Consider the following 23578-nt stretch of genomic DNA (forward strand, 5'->3'; position numbering starts at 1 on the left):
GCCCTTCACCCTTCAAATGTTCCCTGTCCAGCTTTCTCACTTCTGCTAGGCATTAACTCCTATAAAATTTCAAACATGCCCTCCCTCACTATGTCAATCCTTAACCTATCATTGCCATGTCTTAAACTGTTATTTTCTTTTGACCATATTTTCTGAATAAAATATTTACATGACAGTAGAAATACATCATCCTTTTATCTAATCTACCCACAATATGTGGTACATATTCTATGGCAAACATCATACCATGCTATTGCAAATATTTTCCTCAACATATTTGTACCTATGTAATGCAGTATATATGCTGTCTGTTATCTTATACAGTGAAATATATATGTTTTCTGTATATATGTTATATTTTACTATGCCTTATCACAATGTTAGAGTTTAGGCTTTCCTCCCTGGGCCTCCATTGAAAATTGATAACTACGAGTCAGACTTTCTCAGTACAGAAATGCTCATAAATAAATAAATAAATAAAATAAAATAAATAAATATATGAACAAGAACAGGTATATGCATTGCCAAAAATGACCCAAGACTTCAATGAAAATACTGGCTGACAATATAGTTGAAAATCCTGCTTTAACCACTGGGCAGAGTAAATAGCTTGCAAACAGACCACCAGTTAGAGGTACTCCTCTAAGGAAATCCAAGAGATTACAAAAATAATGGAGCACGAGTTAGATGGTGAGTGTATTTGTGGTGCTGGAGCAGAGAATAATCTCATTAGTACACTCCAGATAGGAAAGAGGTCAGAGGTGAGGTTGACAAACAAAATGATCAATAATATGTTTGAAGTAGGTTCTGTGTGGTTACAAAGAGAAACAATTTGAAGAGTTGTAATTACATTTCTTATATTATGACAGATTTGTACTGTGAATTATTTGAATGAGATTTTATCTTTATTTCCATGACCAGGATGAATCTGGTGAAGACATCAATTGATTTGAAACTTTTTTTCTCTTAGGTTAAATATTATGTTTTACAGAGAAAATGGTGGTAATGTTCCTAGTGCATCATGGTATATATTACAATATATAGTGCATATACAAATGTAATGATACTATGCTCCCTTTCAGTTTCATTGAATGCATGTCAAATAGTGCGCGCGCACACACACACACACACACACACACACACACACACACACACACATATCTGCAATGGATATGAAACGTTTACAAACCCCTGTTAAAATGCCAGATTTTTGTGATGTAAAACAATGACACCACAATAAATCATTTCAAAACTTTTCCCACCTTTAATGTGACCTATAACCTGTAAAATTCAATTGAAAAACAAACAAATCTTTTAGGGGAAAAAAATACAAAAAATAAAAAATGTACAATACGCTGGTTGCATACGTGTGCAAACCCTTAAACTAACACTTTTTTGAAACACCTTTTTATTTAATTACAGCATTCAGTCTATCACCGTGGCACATCTTGACTTGGCAATATTTGCCCACTCTTTCTTACAAAAGTGCTCCAAATCTGACAGATTGCAAGGGCATCTCTTGTGCACAGCCCTCTTCAGGTCACCCCATAGATTTTCTATTGGATTTAGATCTGGGCTCTGGCTGGTTTATTCCAAAACTTTAATTTTCTTCTGGTGAAGCCATTCTTTTGTTGATTTGGATGTATGCTTGGGGTCATTGTCATGTTGAAAGATGACATCCTTCTTCATCTTCATCTTTCTAGCAGACACCTGAAGGTTTTGGGCCAAAAGTGACTGGTATTCACAACTATTCATAATTCCCTCCACATTGATTAAAGCCCCAATTCCAGCTGAAAAAAGCAACCCCAAAGCATGATACTGCCACCACCATGCTTCACCATGGGAATGGTGTTCTTTTGGTGATGCCAAGTGCTGTTTTTGCGCCAAATGTGCTTTTTGGAATTGTGGCCAAAAAGTTCAACCTCGGTCTCATCAGACCATAACACATTTTCCCACATGCTTTTGGAAGACTTGATGCATTGCTTTGCAAATTTTAGCCAGACCTAGATATATTTCTGTGTAAGAAAATGCTTCCATCTTGCAACCCTACCCCATAGTCCAGACATATCTAGAATACGGGAGATTGTTGTCATATGTAGTACACAACCAGTACTTGCCAGAAATTCCTGCAGCTCCTTCAGTGTTGCTGTAGGTCTCTTGGCAGCCTCCCTGACCAGTTTTCATCTTGTCTTTTCATCAGTTTTGGAGGGACATCCAATTCTTTGTAACATCACTGTTGTCCCATATTTTCTCCACTTTTTGATGACTGTCTTCACTGTGTTCTATGGTATATCCAATACTGTGAACATTTTTGTGCCCTTCTCCTGACTGATACCTTTTAACAATGAGATCCCTTTGATGCTTTGTGAGCTCTCTGCATACCATGGCTTTTGCTGTAGCTGACAACTGAGTAAATGTCATGAAAATCCTAGTAGGACAGCTGAACTTTATTTGGGGTTAATCAGAGTCTCTTTAATTGATGGCAGGTGTGTACCCAAGAAGACTGAATGCTGTAATTAAATCAAAAGGTAATTCAACAAAGTATTATTTTAAGGCTGTGCACACACAACAAAGTATTAGTTTAAGTGCATGCACTGTGTTTTTTTTTTATATTTTTCCCCAAACATTTCAATTGAATTGTACAGGTTGTAGGTCACATTAAAGGTGGGAAAGGTTTGAAATGATTTATCGTGGTCTCAATTTTTATATCACAAAAATCAGGCATTTTAACAGGGGTGTGTAAACTTTTTATATCCACTGTATATATATATATATATATATATATATATATATATATATATATATATATATATATATATATATATGTGTGTGTGTGTGTGTGTCTGTGTGTATATATATATATATATATATATATATATATATATATATATATATATATATATATATATATATATATATATACATATAGTTGCCTTTTCTTTGTATTTTCCAGTTAGCTTGGGCAGTCATGATCAGTACTCTATCTCAGTAAAGAAATGTAAATAACTAAACAAGCTAATCATATACTACCTGGACTTGTGCTGCTACTTTTGTATGAGAGGATTACAGAAGCAGTTTTTCACTTTGCCAGCAACTCTGTTGGCCATTTACCTAGTAGCTCTGTAATACAGATCTCTGTGAATTGTTCCAACCTGATAGTCACTAAAACAGTATTCATATATATTGTATGCAATTGCTTAGGTCTTGAAAAGTGAAACCCATGTACTTCCCCCCATAATTCATAAAATCCCTCCGATTCTTCATGCACGATACAGTAGGGAGATGCCTAAATGTGTAACTTCTCTTCAAAGCCTAGGCTACAGTCCCAAAAAGGTCAATGGTGAATTACACTGTTAATTAGGGAAGGGAACATAACAAGACTACAGTAACACATGACATACAAAAGAAGACACTTTTATGGTATAGTCTGATAGAGATGATTCTGTATACAGAATTCTGACCTAATTCAGAAGTAGAATGTGGAAATAGATGTTTTTAAGTTTCTGTATATCTATACCTCAATGAAGATAGACAAATACAGCTGGAGTGTACATTCCTTCAAGTGTTGTGGGTAGCAGATTAGTCAGCCACTTTGGACATACAATTTTGAGCACCTGTCTAAACTGACTGCCTGAATTAATCAAAGTAAATGGAAGACTGTAATTTTTATAGCTATAAATTTTAATAGTACAGTTTCAACAAAACTGCTTTTATGAACTTGCAATAGCAAATAGGGTAAAGAAATGCACATGGATCTACTTTTGCAATGAAGAAAAATGCCCTCAGTTTGAAGTTGTCTCACTAATGAAGTGCTGTGGCCCATGGATATAGCATGAAGTTCACACCATTTTTTTTGGATTATTTAAAAAGAAAAGTATAGCTGTATTTAGTATTATCATTTTAACCCAGTTTTTCCAAATATTGTTGTTAAGAGTTTTTTTAATTATACCCGAAGGGGATTCTAAATGTATCTGTCTGGTCAACATCATAAAATGATGATACAGCTTTCATGAAGTGAAGCCCTGGAAAAATGCAAATTTAAAATTTGAGATAAAAAGAAGACGTTATCTAACAACTATTGTTGAAGCACATACAAATTGTGATAGACCAGAAATGCCTACTGAAAATACATTGTTCCTTTATTTATTTCTAAGATTGTGGAAGAGACACAACAGTCGTGGTAATAAACAACAGACATGTGGCCATACGTTTGACAGAAGTGATTGTAAGATTGTGAACAGATATTTATGTCAAAATATGAACAGATATTTATGTGAAAATATGTGACAGACAAGATCCCCTCAGAATACACCAATCCTGATACTTATTTTGGTCACTTTTGAAGCTGGCATTACTCAGAACAAGGAAAAAAATAAACAGTATTGCAGAATATATAATTTGAATATATTGTTATCTGAGATATGCCCAAAACAGAAAACATTTGATATTTACACATATGCCATTATTTCCAGTGCAAAATACATATGCTGCAGCATTTGTAATAGTCACCCCTTAATGATGCCCTGACATATTGCATCCCTGTATCCTCCTGAGTGGAGACTTAGTACATGCACCACATGGTAGGTCTTGAAGAGTACTGTTGACTTATAATTACCTGGCTCATTCATAAAACAGCCTTAGTACTTTGCAACGTTTAACAAAATTGCAGTTAACAGCTCATCTCTCAATATTAAACAGAGAATTTTAAGTTCTGCAATTGCCTCACTTAGCACTAATAACAACTCATTTAATCACCTGTGATTTATTTCTTCTGGATGTTTAGCTATGTTTTTCTAATGAGTCTTGAATCCCTTCACAAATTATTCTCTATTTCTCCTTCTGACCATTTGCCATCATGGATGTATGCCCTAAAATACACTATGGACACTGCCTTGTCACAACCAGATGTGAAGGGCTTGTTTTTTAATTCTAGCTAGTTTGCATCAGTCTCAACATTCCCTTCTTTTTTCCAATAAATTAATCTACAGCTGAGACTTCTGAAATTATCCATTGTATCTGAAAATCCAAGTGTGTCCATCCCTCATCTCAACAGCAGTCACCTCCTTCATTAATGTTTTCTTGGCCTGTTGGACTAGTTTTACTACATTTTGTCAGACCTGTAGCATGGCCATAACAATTTTCTCATCCTTTTTGCCAATCCTCATTTTCAAAACAATTGCCACATTTCAGTGCTAACTGAGTTGCATCTGACAGTTATCTCCTCTTTAAATATCTCTTTCTCCTAATGTAGGACTTGATTTAATCAGATCGCTCATCCTTTATTCTACTTTCTTTTAACCATTCTGAATTATTTATCACTATGCTTTCCAAATCATCTGTTATTGTCCTTTAATGACTTACTGATGTAACATATCAAGCTATTATGAATGTATCTTTAACTAGAAGCATAACAAATGCTTCATGACTAATGAATCAAAGCATGATTCTCTAACAGCTTCGACAGCTAAAATCACCATTGCAACCTTAAAAGTTTTTATTCAGTTTGCTGGTTTCTGTGAGCACATGTGTGCACGCGCGCGTGTGTGTGTGTGTGTGTGTGTGTGTGTGTGTGTGTGTGTGTGTGTGTGTGTGTGTGTGTGTGTGTGTGTGTGTGTGTGTGTGTGTTTGGTGAGGGGGATTGCATCTGCCTACACATGGAGGGTGTAGCAGTACCCATCCAGTCTCAAACAATTTCTTCAAACATGGTTAGGTAAAGTACATGTTGTGACTCTTGTTTTTGCTGGGCCTACCTTTGTCCATTTGTAGTTAGTATTAACAAATCATACAACAGCATGATAATTGCTTGTCATTCATGTTAACCTTATCTGACATCATCTGTACTTCATTAGTTATGAGAAGATTAACAATGTTCCATTTTCTAGTGGAAGACTTTATTCTCTCGGGGAAGCTGTCTTCATGCAAAGTTATATTTTTATATGTCCTCTCAAACCTAGATGAGGCACTTCCAAGTTCACAGGTTAAAATTTATCATATATTTGGATGTGTCCTTTTGCTTATCCACTGATATTATTTTTGACCTTGGAATTGACATGTATATTCTTTCTTATATCTGGTGACCTGTATAGTACAGCTACCAGTCATAAACCTTTAATTTCCTCATCCATCCACAAAGCCTATATGTCGGTCTTCCATTTCTTTTCTTTTCATCAACAGTGTAGTACATAATGCCATTTATCCCATCCTAAAAGCACACTCTCATCCCAAAGCAGCCATAGCATACTATTACTTTTGTTAATCCTGAATCCATAGAAGTTATGTTCTATCCTGTATTTATCAATGCCGGTCCTTTTAATATATCTGCATGATCTGCATCTCATTATAATAGTAGAATATGCAACTGCCGCATTTTTACCTCAGTTTCTGTTGCTGTATCATGTTAGGAACCCAACTATACACTTCTTCACTGTATTCCACAATGAAATCCTCTATTGTTACCAGATTTTCATCCATTTTTACTCCTTCTTCTGTCATAACTAATACAACTGATACTACCTCCATATCATCAAATCTCATTCCAGGGAAAGTATCAGTTTAAATAATCAATAGTATAGAGTCACTGTCTTCTTTTTAACCAAATATTATCACTATATCCCTCTCAATTATCCAGATGTCCATAAAAGGTCCAGACTTTTGCCTAATATATTTATATCTGTTCCTTATAAAACTTGTGTTTTTCAGGCAAGTCACTGAGAATTGAAGTCATCAAGTAGTGACACAGACTTGTGCTTCAGACTTCAAATCCTTAAATGCATGCTAACACAAATCCTGTTATTCAAGCAACTTTCTATGTTTATAACAGCAATATTTAAAATCTGTTCCTATTTTTTGGTATTTGCTCCCCATCATTTTAAGCTTTGTCAAAATGTCTTGTGCTACGTAGGTGAGAGGCATGAATTGCACTGAAGTATGTCATATTACTTTTACTTTCCCTGTTCCATGAGGTATGCTATATCAGGTACGGCTAATATGCTGCTATAAAAACCTCCATGAAAAATTGCCAAAATTGCTTTGCCATCTGCTGTAGATCATCATATGTACCATAGCCAGATTGTGTGTCTGCATAAAACATGTTTATAAAGAGGTGAAGTAGACTGACACACTCTATGATATAATACCACTGCGTCTGTGGAAGGTAATGGCAGGTAAGAAAGAAGACTAAACAGATTTAAATAACAACTGACAATTGCAAGTAATTTACCAGTTATGGTATGTAACGGTATTCTGAAATGTGTACCAATGTTTTAACAAACATAGTACTTGGTAGGTATTAAGTAACAGGAATTTGTTTTTGATGACTGTTATGAGATAACTTTTTATCAGGCCACATTTCAGTGTTTCAATACATGGAGAAACCTACTAGAATCAAATATGGTAGAGAACGTAGGAACAAGCTCCCTATGTGATTTACCAGTAAAAATAAGATTAATAACAAGGAAAAAACTTCTAAAGTTGTATAGCATATCTAAATCTGCCACACTTAATACAATGCCAAATTGATTAACAAGGAACTAAAAGCTGCCATCAAGAAGGTCAAATCTAAACATGAACTGAAAGTAGAATCTGAAATCAAGGATAATTATAAATTCTTATTAAGTTACATCAGGAAATTGAGAAAACACCTTGTAATGAGCTGAATTAATCCTAAATTGCTCTGCTAGCTCCGACTCAAACAACATAGAGAAAATATTAGCAGATGAAACCACTGCAAACCTTACCAAAAAGATGACTATCAAAGTTTTGCAAATCCCTGCATCCGTTACACTCCTAAGTTCATAAAACGGGTATGTCCTAATAGTGCTCTCTAGAGCCAGCTTAGAATAGTTTTCTAGATACCTAATCAACAGCACCTCACATGCTCCTGTGTACCCTTTCTGAACTTATGTAACATAAGCTCAGCTACAGTATATATCCATGAGGTATGGATACTTCTGTAGTAATACCACCTCACAAGATTGCTGCCACAATACACCACAGGAACTACAGACCCATTTGCCTGACTAGTGAAACATACAAGGTTATCACATGTATCACATTTGATTTAGTAATCTACAAAGCAGTAGACTCCTGCAGTTTGATTTTGTTAGAGGGAGATCATGTCTATTCAGTTTAGTAAATGTTGTCTAGAAGATCACAGAGGTTGCAGATAATGGCTATTATGTTCAAACAGCCTCTCTGTATATGGCCAAGGCATTTGGCACATCCCTCATACTGGTATTTTAAATAAGGTATAGTATCAAATACCTTGCCAAGGTCAAGGTGTGCTGTATGAATAGCATGTGCACTGTTCATGGCTGTTGTCTCCCTTTCATTGAAGCTGATCATATATATATCCTTGACAAAATCAAACTGTTTTGATTAAAGACTGATAAGATTTTTTATATCAGTGTTGATCTCATCCATAATGATATGTTCCATAGCTTTGCACATGAGACTCATAATTATGAGGGCCCTGTAATTTTTATGGTCTAGTGTAGGGACACCCTTGCTAACAAGGGGAATAAAGCCAGTTGCCAAGCTTAGGTTGAGTAGATAAAGGAGTGTGTCTGACAGTGCTTGTTTAGTGCTTTTTATTATGCAGACAGGTATATTATCATGTCCCATGGATGATGTGTTTTTCACTTCAGAAAGTCATCATCATCATCATCATCATCATCATCATCATCATCAATCATCAACACCCTTTTCCTCATTTTCTACATGGGGCCAGGGTGTCAAGCCAACTGTCACCATCTCTCTCGATCAAATACCACTCTTCTACCTTCACTAAAAGTTATGCCTGACTGTTGCAGGTCTCTCCTCACACAATTCATTTGTCTCTTTGCTGGACACACTAGTTTCTTCTTGCCTTCTTCCTGTCTGACCCAATTCTTCTTTTTTACCAGATTGTTTTCTGCTTCACTGTCCTTATGCCTTAACCACTGTAATATGTTCTCGTTTACAAATTAGAGCTACCTGAGCTTTTGCTCCCATGTCCTCATGTTTTCATCTGTCCAACTGTATGCATCCTATCACCTATCTCAGAATCTTTATCTCCATCATCTCTAACTTCCTCATTTGCTCTGCCTTCACTGTCCAGGTGTCTGCACTATACCGTAGAAATTGTCTGACCACAAATTTTTATCACTTACTTTTCAGCTTCTTTGCCATTTTTCTGTCATATGCTACCACTGACATGAGGTGTTTTTGGCTGCATTTTCTTTAATTCTAACTTTGGCTTCCTTATTCAGACATCTCTTCTCCTCATCTCCTCTTCCCAGGTATTCAAAGCTGCTAACCTGTTCCCATATTTTCTCCTCTGAATCTGTTCTCATCTTCTTCTGATTTCTCCAGTTTACTGCTATTACTGTCTTATCTGTACTCAATTTCATCCTGTTTGCCTTCAACTTTGCAATTCACAACACTATCTTTTTTCTGAATTTTTTCTTCAGATTCAGCCTGTAATGTCACATCATCTGCATGCAGCAACTTTGGTGAACTGTCCCCTCCCCACCTTTTTACTAATGGAGCCCATCACCAGTAGGAACAGCAAGCTCTACTTAGATGCACACCCACTTCCACTGAGAATCACTTTGAGAGTCTGAACACTGTACTTATGTCATTGAGTCCTTTGTACGTAGCTGGCACTTATGTTTTAGGGACTTCTTACCATTTCAGGGTTGCCCAAATCAGCTTATTTTGCTTGTCATTTGCCTTCTTCAAGTCTAGAAATTCACATTTAAATGTTTTCCCCATCTCTAACTTCTTCTCGACTATTTTCTCATTGCGAACATCAGGTCAGTTGTGCTGCATCTTGATCGAATCTAAACTGCTCTTCTCCATCTTACTGTCTGCAACTATGCATATTTGTTTCTCAGTCACCCTCGCCAGAACCTCCGTGCCGTGAGATAGGAGTGTTGATACCGCTATACATTGTTGTAAATGCCCCCTGTATTCTTCTGCACTGGCAATATTATGCTTATTCTCCAGGCATCCTGGATACTCCTTTCTCTCCATACTGGTATGAATACACTCATGAGCCATTTCTCCCCTAAGTCATGCAACATGTTAATCACATCCACCATAAACTCATTTGAGACTGCTGCTCTTCCTGACTTCATTTCCTTAGTGTTGTTCTTACTTCGTCTCGGGTCAAATTCTCTTTATCTTTCATTTTATGTTGTGTTTAGTGTAGTACAGCTTCTGTGTGTTTTTTTCATTTAGAAGCTTCTTTCTATTTGCTTTGTTTATGCTGTTGACTGTTGCGAAGGTTGTTGCTGGTATCCCTTATAAAGGGTGTCTAATGACTATCTTCTTTATCTTTCTGTCTTTCCCTTGCAACCTGATAAGAGTTTATATGTGCTTCTATTTAGTCACTTTCCAAAACTGGTAGAGTGCTCCTAATACCATGCTCTTTGCAGTTGCAACTGCTCTCTCTTTCTTAGCAGTCCTTTAGTCCTTCTTAGCCTGGACTGTCTCTTCTATCCCCTGCTTCCCTGCACTCCTTTCTTTTGATGACTTCCTGAACGTCTACATTCCATTTAACAGTCAGGTAACCTAAGAAAGACAATGTCTGGCCAGTAACTTATTGATCCAGCTCTGCTGGACTTTAAGACAGGCATACACTGGCTAACAGGAGCATATAGACCACTGCAACTATTAACATGTATCTATAGCATAGATTAAAGTAAGCCATGTCTTCAACACAGTTATCACCGACAAATACTCATGTCCAGTTTTTGGTGATATTACAACACCACTAAATCACCTTATGCCAAATTTTACACCATCAGATGGCTATCCATGACATGGCCCATAATTTGCGATCCATATTCTCCTATCTAGAGGGTACTGTGCACCACAATGGTTACCCATAGTAGTTGGTCTATATATCTCTTCTCCCAAGAGCACCATCTAGAGTTTCTGTTGCTGCCCACAACTCCATTCACGGGTGAGTTTGAGATGGAAACACTCAGCATGTTTTGTGAGGTGGCAGTAACTGCATAGAGACATAGGGAGAACATGTAAGCTCCACACAGGCACTGGCCAAATGTCAGGATTGAAACTTGTACCTTGTGCATGGGAGGTAAAGACCAAGATCATTATTGCAACTGTGTTTTTAGTTTTTTATCTTAAAAAAATATTTTTAGCAAGTATTCTTTGGTGATAATTGGGAGTGGAGACCATCTGGAATATGTTTAGTTTGTATAGCTGTATCCAGGAGGAAGTTTGTCCTTAATTTGTTTGCTAGTATTTTGGCAATATCCACTGGATCTGAGTGGGTATTTCCATTCTGAATGAGCTCTGAACATTATTGGATGTTGTTCCTGAGCTTCCTGAAATACTTAAAGAAAGCTGTGCAGTAATATTTAGCTGCAAATGGTATTCTGTGTTCATGGGGTGCCTTTGTTTTCCTGATGATATTTCTCAATTCCTTTGATAACTTTTGGAAGTTATCATTGATTTGAGCAACTTTAGTTTCACTGGATATTTTAAAAGTTTTTATCTTTTATCATACAGTTTATTTATACTTGTAGTCCACCATGCTGTTTATAGAGTCATAGGTGCTTATGAGGCTACTGGGGTATTTTTAAGCCTAACCATGCATCCCAAATCTCTGACAAGTTCTGGTACACTTGATAAATGTAAGCAGGGGCTTGGGAGATGAAACATTTATAGGCATCCTGGGTCCATTAGAAACATAGGTGCCAAACTATGGATGAATTTGCTTTTCCCCATCCAGTAGTGCAAGTTATACTTGAATAGGGTTAGTGAAGAACTCTGCTTAACATGGTCAGGGAGCCTGTTCCAGAGTAGGAATAGTTTCTGGTATACATGCCTGTCTCTACAACAGGTCATATTTATATCACAGGTAAGGTTTAAGTCTTTAGAATGATTAATTCTGGTGCGGTTTGTTTTGGAGATATGCAGGAGGCCCATCAGGGTGGGTCTGAAAATGTCTTGCTGCCAGGCATAGATCTCCTGCCTAGAGCCTGTAGGAGACAGAATACAAGGATAGGGCCTTGAGGCAGTCTGCATTGGATATGCTACTTATACCCTGCTTTCTTTTAGTGTGGAACCTCTGTGGACATTCCTATTGTTGGATATGCCTGGTTAGGTACATACCAAAGGGGGCACCCTACTCAATGACAGGTGGGACAAATGCTATACATAGTGGATCAATGACCTCCTTGGACCTAGATGCCATACCTTTGTTTACAAGTTGCTCAACATAGAATGATTTCCTCACTACTGTAGACATTGTGATAGTAAAAGGCTCAATTACTGTCTGCATGTGTCCCTAAGTCCCTGACTACTGTGTTGACTCTAAGGGGTATATTGCCAATATGATAGTTATTGGGGTGAATGAATTCCCAAAGGATACTATTATGCATTTCTTGAATTTTAGTTTTAGTCCATGGCTCTGCCAAAAACGATTTGTCTTTATTAGCCCTTCATGAATAACACTAGTGTCAGTGTCAGTCTCTATTACTGCTCCTAATTTGCAATAATCTGCACATTTGGTCATTCATAGGTCCTTAACATTGGTCTTGACTTCAGAGAAGTAAATGCTAAAAAGGAGTGGTCCCAGTACTGATCCATTTGTGATTTGCCTCTTTGTAGAGGTGGACCCCCTATTCTAACTTCCTGTTTTAGTCTGTGTTACAGATGGCTACCAACTGGGTGACATAATGGCTTATACCTAACCTCGAGTTTATCAACAATACTGGAGTATGGCATTGTGTCAAATGCCTTGGCCAAGTCAAGGTAGGCAGTGTGAACCATTCTGCCTTCTTCCATTGTATTTGTGACCTTTTCAAAGAAGTCCACCAGGATGAGTAGGCATGACTTGCTCTTGACAAAACTAGATTGGGTTGGTTCCAGTCTCTGGAGGTTTCCTATGTCATTACTGATCATTTCCATGATAACTCTTTTCATGGATTTGCATATGAGAATAGTGAAACGTATAGTACTATTGTTTCCAGGTTTGTAGATGGACCACATTTTTGCAGAGGGATGACTGTTGCCATTCTCCATTCATGAGGCATAAAGCCTGTTTGGAGACTGTGGTTAAGTAGCTATCCCAGTGGGCCTAATAGGTCAAGTTTCATGATATTTAGAGGGCATTCTGGTATATTTCCTGGGACTAATATTCAAAAACCTAGAGTAGAGAGGTGCAGACCATGCCTACAAAGTAGCATGGTCTGTTGACCTTCTCCTTCCATGCTGACAAATATCGCACTCCCTTAGAATGGCAATAGAATCTAAGTCAAATATTAAAGTCAGTCATCTTCTGTTCATATTTTGGCATCATCTTTGGAGAATGTAAAACACTACTCAATACTAGGCTCATACTAGCCTGGGGCAAATAATGTGAGAGCTCCAAGATGTTTCACTTCATATAGTATTGGGATGACTAAGTCATACTTGTACTTATAGTCCAATAATCTAAGTGTGTGTGTTATTTGCAAGGGAGCCCACAGGATTTTTTGCAGGGGGGTGCAAACCCAGAGCCACGCCCACACAGCCCCACCCCCTCCACCCACGAAGCCCCCTCCTGCCCACGCAGCCATTCCAGTGTCCAATTACTTGGATATTTCTCCCCATTTGTCATAGGCACTGTTCAAATCTCTCAGTGTGCATACTGTTTTATACTTTACTTCTACAATGATTACATATATTTGGATTTCATTTACAACTTTTATTTCAAAATTTACAGCACAGACACTGATAGACATTTACTAAACCTAAACAAAGCAATAGTCTTACAATGAAAACTGACTCAGCATTAAAACTTCTCTACCTTTGAAACTCACATTCACTGAAATAGCATTGAAACCCACATTCAAAGAAAACACATCTGGCCAGTGGCAGGGTAAGTTTACCTTTGGGCTGTTTTCAAATCATAGGCTCCTTGCATACATTTTTAGAACCATACAAAAGTTCTTTGATTCACCTTCCTGACTGTATTGTTTATATTATATAATAATTGAATTACATCCCTTGTATAATACAGCACTACTTGTTAGAGTATGTTTTAAATTTATAGTTCTGAACATTTTTCCTTTAAGCAATGAAACAAATCATATGAACCAATAATGACAACCTGCCCAATTCAGAACATTTCAACCATAAAGGGCCACTCAGTCTTCTGTCATACAATCCACCAATATCAATCAATATGCAGAATCTCTGCAGAAGTAAAGGTAATCTGAAACCAATGAACAGGTTTTTGCTAGAAAACAACTTTATATTTCAGTGTTTCAGTTACAAATTCAGTGCCTGTTGCCCTTGAAGAATAAAATTGCCTAAGTTACATTAAAAGAAATGGTAAGCTGGTATACTGCAATAGGGAATGGGTGGCAAGCTGAAAAACAGGTTCATAGTTATTAGGTGCCTCATCCAAAGAAGACATACTAAGCACTGCAGTACCATACCCCCTTAAAATACAAATGTACATGCTGTAGGAATAGAACTTACAGCCCTTTGCATCAAGATGCAAGAATGCTACCTGCTGTGCTAACACAGCTTTAAAATTCTATACCACAATAATGATACCATTTGCTAAACAAAACAGTTGCACATTTTAAGCAGACCTAGCATGAGCAGCAGTAACCTTTACTTCCCTTAAAACTCACAATTCCTTGAAAATGCACTTGAAAATAAATTCCACCTGCTAGATCTAAATAGTGCAGTCCCTTACTGCACTGTAGTGTGGCCTTGGAGTTGGTACATTTAAAGAGCGGGGGGGTGTGGGGGGTGGAGGGGGGCTTGACCCCTGTCTGCTGCCATTAGTTTTGTTTTTTTTTTTAACATATGTTTGAAGTTTTATAACTTCAAACATTTAAATTCGATATTTTAATGTTCGAAGTTAAAAAACTTCGAACATATGATATAGACCCTATATATATATATATATATATATATATATATATATATATATATATATATATATATATATATATATATATATAAAGGACACTGCTAAACACTTAAAGGGAAACTATTAAAACAGACCCTGATAACTTATGTATGAAATATTTAGGGAAATATTCTAAAGTTAGGTTAGAAAGTAGCTAATCAAGCAGTACTTACTGAAAAGAAAGAATTAGCTTTGTCAAGAATGATAAATAGTGGGGGATTCACCAACTTGGCTACAACCTGGTTACTACTAATGTTGGTCTAACCACAGCTTTATGCTGCTGGGTTGCAATGCTCCTTTGCTTCTTCTCTCATCAAAAGTAAAATAGTAACACCAATCCCAAGATGAGAAGCAGGCCACAGGCTCTTTGGTGATCATCAGTCTTGCCCCAGATAGTGTAAGGTCTGTAGGCTTATTTTATCCTTTTCCTGGCAGATGCCTTGAATAACAACCAGATCAATTATGCAGGTCCCACACAGACACTGCCCAATCAGTGACAGCAAGGAATTAATACCCTCTTCTCCTTCTCTCGCCAGTAACAAAATATCAGCACAAATTACAATATGGCATCTATGACTCAGTTATCAGGCGTTGTGGCAATCAGACTTCAGGAAATAATGTCACTATGATCATTGTCTCACCAGGAACAAAAAAGAGGCATCACTCCTGAGATAACTACTGAGACACAGAATGTAGGCTCTCCAATAATTGGTGGTCTTGAATCACATGTTGCAAATTTTAAAGGTAAGACAGAAAAATTGGTTAATATCCTAAGAGATGTAGTATACACTATTCAGTTAGAAATCAAAGAGAGTAACTCAAGATTTATCAATCTAAGTGGATAGCCACTAGTTTTAAAAGAGCAAGCCAGATTGGATAGGGTGAGCACTTAGTATGCTATTCTATAGAATACAGTGCAATGGACATAAATTTAAACAGCTGAAAGGGAGTGACCTCGCAGAATGGTAATTTGTGGCTTACTGACAATAACCAATGAAAGAGGAGAGGGAAGAAAATGTGTGGTCAAATTAACATAAGGGGTGGGCAACTTAAGAGACACTTGAATTTAAACCACAACAACAACAGGGTGGGAGAGTGCGGAAATTTTAATTTCTGTATGACTTACAAAAGATCCAGCTCTGGTCTCTTTCCTATCTCAAATATGCAATTGAAAGTAGAATACAATTAAAATACAGTATAATATAAGTACTGCACAATATACAAAATAGAAATAAACTATGAATCAATACAAATTACAGGAATCCAAGATAAGAAAAGCAAACTAACTTTTCCCTCAGAACAGTCTATGGCAGAGTATGAATGAGCTGAAATTTCTCATTTTATTTTGATCTAGTTGGGATAGCTAAGTTAATACTTTTATCCAGGTGAGAATTAATACTTTTATCCAGGTGAGAAAAAAAGAATTACTTGCATGTGCAGTTATGCAAAAACATCTTGACATTCAATTATATTGAATTTGGAGACTTCACAGAATTTTATAAGGTTTGTACATTTGATGTTCTTGAATTCAGAAACTGAAGCTTTAGAAACTTTAATGGAAAAGGTTACCAGTTTGTGATCAAACTTAAATGGTGATGGGAATAGTAAATATACATGCTATGTTTGTAAGCATCAGGTCAAGAACATTCTGACCTCAGTTTCCATCACATCTAAAGCATGGTATGTGCAAAACCCAGGTATGGACTGAGACCTCTCTGACCATTTATTTAGTTATTTATGTATTTATTCATTCAGATATTTAGTTTATCTTTGCTTACCAGGAAAGTCAGATTGGGATAAATCTCTTTCTAGAGAGGTATGGGGAGAAAAAATTATGTAATTATTTTTGGTTGACCAGGAAATTCTGACTAGGACAGAGCTTATTTTCAGCAGAAGCCCAGGGAGATGGAATGTGGGAAGAAACCAGAGCACCCAGAGGGAACCCACACAAACACAGGGAGGACATACACACTCGCAAAGAAGACACCCCAGCAAACACCAGAAGGACATAACAGACTCTGCAAAGAAGGTACCACAGCTGAGAATCGAACCAGAGAACCTCATGCTATAAGGCAACAGCACTAAATACTGCAACACTGCACCGCCCAAAAAAGTTCCACATTTAACATCAGTTTACATAAAATACAGTTACATAATTTAAAAAGGAATACATATCCTGACATGAGAATTTGGTTTTTGATTTTTAACATTTTTGACATGTTAACATTCCTTAAAGTTCATTTGTGATCTTTTTGTCTTGGCATTTTAACGTTTGGTATTACACTATGTCAATCTATGGAAGTAGATCCATATATACATATACACATATGTTTCAGTAAGAACACACACATGAATTTGCTCGTACTGTAGGATGGCCACAAGGTCAGGTAACTTGTTTAGAATCCTAGCACTGAGATACCTTGATGTGGTTATGTGATTGATTTATTTTTACTTGCTTGATTGGAAGTTCTGTTAGCTGGATCTTGCCTAAAAAGCAATATGGGGGCAGCAGGTTCTATTGTCAGGAATCTCATTCCATGCTGACACATACTCCTTCTGGGTTTACTACACGTGTTCACATGAAATAAGCTCATGACATGTTTGCTCACTGTCACTTGATCAAAAAAGGCAAGTGCTCTAACTCCCACTAGCCCAGTCTTCCTTAACAACTTAGCCTCCCAGCACCCAAGCATATTAAACTGTACAGCCCTGAGAGAACCCAAAAATCTCCTACCCAGTTACGCTTACTTCCTAACCCTAAAACTCAACTCTACCTCCATAAACTTAAAGTCTCTGATCGCTCCTTAAACATAAAACTTCACTCTCTAACCCTAACCTTAAAGTCCTAAATCACTTTCTAAACATAAAACTCCAACCCTCTCTCTAACCATAAATTTCTCAGCCATTTCCTAACCCTAAACTCCTCTCCTGCTCCCTAATGCTAAAACTCTCTTTTGTCTCCCTAACTGTAAAACTACCTTCCACTCCATTAAGCTAAAGTTCCTTACCAACTGTGGCTTGAAGTGAAATGTCCACTCCTTCCCCCTCCCTCTTTGTCTCTATGGTGCAGCACTTAACATTCAGGTAAGGTGCTGTAACGACTTAAACAAATCCATATTGAAGTTTGAGTGCAAGCAGCAGTCTATACAAACTAAAAGATGTTTGAGTTCCTGACTTTAAAACATGTGCTTCTAGCAGAACCATTGGATTCTCCTAGAGAAACACCAAAAACACCAGCTAGTCAATTGTTAAAAGCAGTCATCTTTTATTTGAAATTCAGCATCATTCTTGGTGAAGGAAGGATGTCACTAAATGCAAATATCTTTCCTGTATTTCTGACATACACTGAGAACTTTGATACATCTCTATGGATTTACCTCAGGGGTTTGCATTCCATCAGATAGCAAATAATTACAGAAATAATAGCCCTCACTAACAAATGGTGAAGGGCAGATGACTAAAATTTAATGCAAAAAAGTACAGCAGTGTCACATTTGGCAAACAACTCCATTAAATCAATTTAAGTTATACCACCTATTTACAATGAGAAAATTTATTAATAAAAATATAACTTAAAAAAAATATCCACAGTCATTTTATTTTGTGATCAAATGAAGATAGATTATTATTTGTTTTAAGGACTGAGTAAATATATTAAAATACTAACATAAAAATGCATGAAAAATAATATTGAAACATCTCTTAGATAATGCAGAATGGTCAAATATCCATAGTCTAAGAAATTATAAAAAAAGGCATGGTCTTAGCTGAAGAGAGACACAAAATAATTCCACCAAACTACTATAATATATAAATAACAATAGCGGAATTTAATAAAGCCTACATGGACTTATTTTCCATGTAGGAATAGTGGCATACTGCTTACAAGAAAGTAAGCAGATGTGCGCTCTAGTAAATGGAGCTGAGGGTTGTGGACGAGTGTGAGAACACGGAAGTGTCTGTGACATGCATATCACCTCATAAGAAGGTTAAATGCATGCAAATGAGGGTGGTGGAGCAATCCAGCAAGCAGACAGGCAGTCCTGCTGACCCTGTGTTGATGTCCGTAATGTGCATGGAAAAATTCAGTATACAGGATGTTAAAATGACACCAGGGGTTGTAAAAGTGTACTTAGAGTGTCAGAAATAGCACAGTGGACACAGATATGTGCAAAAAATATCCATGGTGTGTCCAAAACCATATGGAAAATAATGGAAAATAATTATTTTTTTAAAAACCTGGGTATGTTTGCGCAGGCGCCTCAGTGCACAAACATGCTTTTATGGAAAAAAATATAAAAAGAGTGTAAAAGACAGAATTTGTGAGTTTGTAACAGTAACGCATTATAGGACTCTGTGTGGAATATGTACAATGTTACTCAGCTGTGGTTGCTAATGAGGCAGGGCCTGGAACCATGTAGTTTCCAGGGTCTGTGCATGGATCTGTATGCAAATGAGGTGGGTGCACTAAATAGCACAAATGGGTATCTGTGTCCGCAGATCCCATCCGTGCAGGCACAGAACTATGTTGCTGTCCACAGAAAAGGTAGTTGACATCAAAGGGGGTGTGTCTGAGTACTTGTAAGCTCATTAGAGCTCAATGGCACCTGTTTGCGTGGCACACCACTGAGCAGGGGGGGTCTGTATACACTGACTGCTATGATGAATTTACCTCTGAGGCACATATTTCATTACATTTGCATGATGCCCCACTGTGCTGAGTGTGACCTTCCATGGGGATGTGTCTATGGACTGCTAAGCTCTGTTTATTTTTGCAGCATGGGTTTACATAATGTGCCACAGTGCTCAGTAAGGAAGGCTGTCAAAAAAAATTGGCTGAGAAAGCCAATGATATATTAATTACTGATGAGCCCTGATTCACTTTAACTAAGGCCATTAAAACCCCTTAATGATGTACTTGGAAGATGGAATGCATCATAGCTAGCCAATCACACAGGGTGCACCTATAGAAGAGCACTATAACGTATGTATAAATGCTACAGTCTGACTTTCCCCCATACTCTGCACAATTGGAGTACAGACTTGGGAATTTTAACTGAGAGAATGCTAGGCACACCTACAGATCTGCTACATATGTATGTGCTAGATGTTGAGGTCAATGTAGTTGCTGCTGATGCTGACCATATGCCTAGACTGAGAAGTAGAAGAGTGTTCAGGCCCAGGGTAACCTACCAGGAGCTACATGAGTTGGAGACTGTAGAGCACAACAAGGTGGATAGGAACATACTACAAGAACTCACTGAGCTCTGCTGACCTAAACGCAGACCAAGAGCAAACAGAGCGGAACCCATACCAGTAGAAACAAAGGTATGTGTAGCCCTTAGGATACTAGCTACAGGTACTTTCCAAAGACCAGCTGGGGACATGATGGGGGTCTTATAGGCATCATTATCCAGGGTACACCAACAGTTTCTGGATGCCATGCTGCCACATGCCAGTGAGCACATTTATTTTCTCCTCACCCCTTAGGTGAAGGCCAGCAGTATGCAACACTTCTACTATGTAGCACACTGCCCTGAGGTACTGGGTACCATAGATTGCACACATGTACACATCAAACACAACCCGGTGAGGACGGTAGAATCTACATCAACAACAAGGGGTACTACTCCATCAACTGCCAGGTCCTTTGTAATGCCCAGGGCATTATCCTGAATGTAACAAACAACAGGAACAAGTTCCACCAGGATTTATTTAAAGGAGAATAAAGCAGCAGCATGCAGCAGCATATACTATACAAATGAAGATTATATAATAATTAATCCAATTAGTACAACAATTCAAAATGTTCTCCAGTTGAGCTCTTTTTTCAGCCCAAAAGGAAACATGTTTTTAATTTTAAAATATATACAGTTTAGAATATCATTATAGTCTAATAAAAAATTTGAATCACAAATATACATGGAACCTGCTAAAATTGGGACTTTCAAGTTTGTGTTTCTATGTACAATGATATTGATGTCAAAACTAGATTAGTGCAGAAAGAAAGCTATATATATTTTAAAATTTAAAACCATGTTTTCCTTTTGGGCTGAAATGCTCAACTGGAGAACAACAGTTTGTTTGTTTGTTGTACTAATTGATTAATTATGTAATAATCTCATCATTTTGTATATAATATGCTGCTGCTGCACAAGTGTTTTATTCTCCTTGAAGGCTTTAACTTGTTCCTGTTGTTTGTTACTTTCTACTTGGTTCCTGTTGTTCCAGCATTATCCTGAATGTGCATGCTGGCAGTCCTGGCAGTTTTCATGACTGACATATCTGGCATGCATCACAGCTGTACCAGATGTTTGCTAGGAGGGACATCCCACATGGCCATTTACTGGGGGATGCTGGCTAAGCAATGGAACCGTGGATGGTGACACCCATCAGAAATGTACACACATCCACCAAAGAATGCCATAATGAGGCAAACTCCCAAACTAGGAACATCATAGAGCATGTGTTTGGGCTGCTAAAGTCATGGTTCCAGTGCCTCGATAGATCTGGTGGAGCTCTGCAGTACTCTCCAGCCACATGTGCACAGATGTTCACAGTATGTGGCATGCTACACAATATGATCCTGCAGAAAAAGCTGCAGCAGGATCAGCAAAGGGAAGGTATATACAGCCCCACTCTAGTGCCTAGGTCACTATAGCTGGACCCACAGTGGAACTCAGAGGAGGAACCCCCTGAGGCTGTCTCTGTAGGCAGATATAGGCATGCCCAATATGCTCTGGTCTTGGCCAAGAGGCAATGCATAGCACATGCACTGACAACCTAGGGCCCTAGGGACTGACACCTTACTCTGACTCGCATACATATTAGTAAAAATAATGCCAGCCAGACCACACATCCTGTACCTCACCATGTATTGGCTGTGGACTGTGTGCATCAGACTGAGGTATCCCAAAACTACAGGTCTGTCACTTGCTGAATTCACAAGGTAAGTCACTCTCCTATACTCCACTTGTAAGGGGTGCTACAGTATGGTAGCATATGTAGGGATGTGTCATATGTATGCAAGGGAATATATTGGGCTGTATATATAGTGTACTATTGGGCAACTATCAGTGATCAGTAATGGGTTACTGGACTACTTGTCCAACTCTAACAGCCACATGGGACAATAGGTATTCTGTTCACTAATATGTGCCCCATGATATCCACTAGGCCAAATGGTTGGAAACTCCATGTCATTATTCAAGAGAGATGCCAAATAGTGGAGTCACAGGACAGTCGAATAACTGTCTGTGCCAGCAGAGCATGGGATGCCTCCCCCGCCCCAAATACATCAATGTTCCGATACAACTTCTGTAATAGTAACTCTTCAATGATATACCAGCAGACCAGACAATTCCTGTATTTTGCTGATACTGTGAGGACTGAAACCTCTCTGTCTGGTGGCTGGTTTGGCTCACTGGGCCAGGGACAGTAACATGGGCAATGGTGTTGATGGTTTGAATCTGGCAGCATCCAACATCTTTTGCATGTGAGGTACTCGTGATGGTAATCGCACTGACTGTCATAACCCCTCAATTGGTTACTGCAGCAAAGCTTGACAAAGCCAGAGTGCATGGGGGGACAAAGGGCAACACCTACAGACATTATTCATGCTCTGAGTAACATAGCAGGTGGCTAGTATAACAGCAGGCTGCAACAGGTCAGATTAGCTGCAGGATGTAAAGGCCATCACTGAAATCTGTCAGTAGATGCAACAATTCAATGACTGCAGTTTACAGTATAGTACCAGAAAACCACAAATGTATAAGGACCAGAGCAGACATATGGGGCAAAATGTTGGACATTCTGCAAAACATGTACAGTGAGAGGTATGTAGACTGTAACCCTGTGTGTGGTGTTACAACATGTACCCCAGTCACAGCATACCTGTCAACCTCTTAGAGCTGGAAATCTGGGCAAAGCCATGAATAAAAGTGGAACCATGGCCCACACATAGGAACACATTTTAAATATTTGCTCTTACAAATGTAGAATGTTGTTAGAATAACAGTTCTTGCATTAGCATGAATCTCCTGATGTGTATGGAGTCAGAAACTCAAATGTCTGTTATTATTTATTAATTTCAGTCTTTACTGATTTGCCAGTAATTTGCCAGAAAAACTACAATATTATATAAAACAGACCAAACATATGAGGCAAAATGCTGGACAGTCTGTGAAGCTCTGTACAGTTGTGAGATATGAGTCACATATTAAGGTCAGCAAATGGGCAGGCAATGCCTTGGATAATATCAGGGAGGTGCAGTACTGTGCTAACAGATGCAGTAGCCAATGACCTGCAGCAAACATAATCCCAAACAAGAGTACAGGTAGCTTTGGTCTGGAGTCACCTTGTAAGTACTGACAGTCACACTGGGCATGCTCCTACACTTAGCTAACTTGAGCCCAAGTCTGTCGCCTCTACCACCCAAACACCTGCTATGTGGAAATATGTTTGTGCATACATACAGCTATACATATCTTTCTCTCCCTATCCCCCTCATGCTTGATGAGTGGATTTATCAGTATGTGGCATATATCTATCTATCTATATATATATATATATATATATATATATATATAGATAGATATATATATATAGATATATATATAGATATATATGCACACACACACACACATATATATATATATA

The sequence above is a fragment of the Protopterus annectens genome, chromosome 4.part0 (assembly GCF_019279795.1).
Source record: "Protopterus annectens isolate FY-2018-M chromosome 4.part0, PAN1.0, whole genome shotgun sequence".
NCBI lineage: Eukaryota > Metazoa > Chordata > Ceratodontiformes > Protopteridae > Protopterus > Protopterus annectens.